Raw genomic sequence first — 1,312 nt, 5'->3', positions numbered from 1 at the left:
TTGCTGTCTTCTGCTTTGTACTTGGAACCAATCCAGTGACCTCTACCAGCTTCTCAGAGCTGGAAGTGTGCAGAAAACATTATTGGGAGGTGTCTGATGGGCTGCATCTGGCATCAACCGTTACAGCCGTCAGCATAACTCCACTGCAACAAAGGTCTGCCCACATGGGAGAATTCCGGGTATTTACAACAGGAAGACATCAGTATCTAATAAAAATAAGAGTAGATCCACCAACAAACTCAGAAGTCTAACCCAACTTTACTGAGAGTCTCTTTTATATTGTCTTAAATATCTCCAATGACAGAACTAACCAAGAACTCTGCTCTGGGCAAACCCAAGGGTAGGTGAGGCCACTCACTCTCAGTAAATATGTATATCACATTCTACAGGAGTCTGATTTTCAGGTGGATTTTTTTTCCACTATGGATGCCTGTACAACATCCATCTTCCCTTGGTAATACATTCTTGGCTTAGAATAGACAAAGCTAGTGAATTATGTTCCTCCAATTTGCAGATCCTATTGCCTATAAAGTGTAAACTGACCATGTTTGAACACTGCACAGCACTTGTGGAGCTGCAGTCCAACAAGAAAGAATATTGATCTGTTTCAGGAAGATCTGAGTAGGATCTTCACTCTTGAAAAAGCCAGAATCTAGGGTTCAGTTTCTTAGTTGATGAATTCAATGGTGAACTTAGCAGCGGCTTTGGTGGTGCTGGCTCAAGGGCCATGATGACTCCATGAACCAATTTAAGGCTGCAAGGTTTCATATGAAACAGTGGTGTCTGCCAGTGAGTTTCCATATTCCAAGCATTTTTAGCATTTTTACAAGTATACCCTCTTGTCCAATAAAGGAATGATAGGTTTTGCTTTGCTGTAGCCTTGTTATTTATTTATTAATTTTACTCACATCAGCTTTTTAATTTGCACACAAACAAGCCCTCTGTCACTCTCAGAGACCATGAAGGTGATTAGGGAGTTCCATGAGAGCCAGTTGATGAGATATGTAGGTAACAGTGAGAGAGAATTTGATAAGCTGGAGAAACTTGTTCACTGACACTTATAGACAGGCAAAGGAAGCCAAAGGGTCTCCAAACAGTAGAGCACCAGAAGAGAAGGTAATCATGCCAGGGAATCAATGGAAAAGGCTGTGCATTAAAATTAGGTACAGGAGGATCATCCCTGAGAACACCTGCTCTAGATGGAAATCCATCTCCCACACAAATTTATCCTGGCTACTTAGGCTGCTCCTCATTCTGTGTGCACAACCTGGGCTTATGAAGGCCTCTGAGGGGATAGTACAATATCATCTTA

This window comes from Catharus ustulatus, chromosome 2 (genome assembly GCF_009819885.2).
Source record: "Catharus ustulatus isolate bCatUst1 chromosome 2, bCatUst1.pri.v2, whole genome shotgun sequence".
NCBI classification, from domain to species: domain Eukaryota; kingdom Metazoa; phylum Chordata; class Aves; order Passeriformes; family Turdidae; genus Catharus; species Catharus ustulatus.
Note: the sequence above shows the minus strand (reverse complement) of the source record.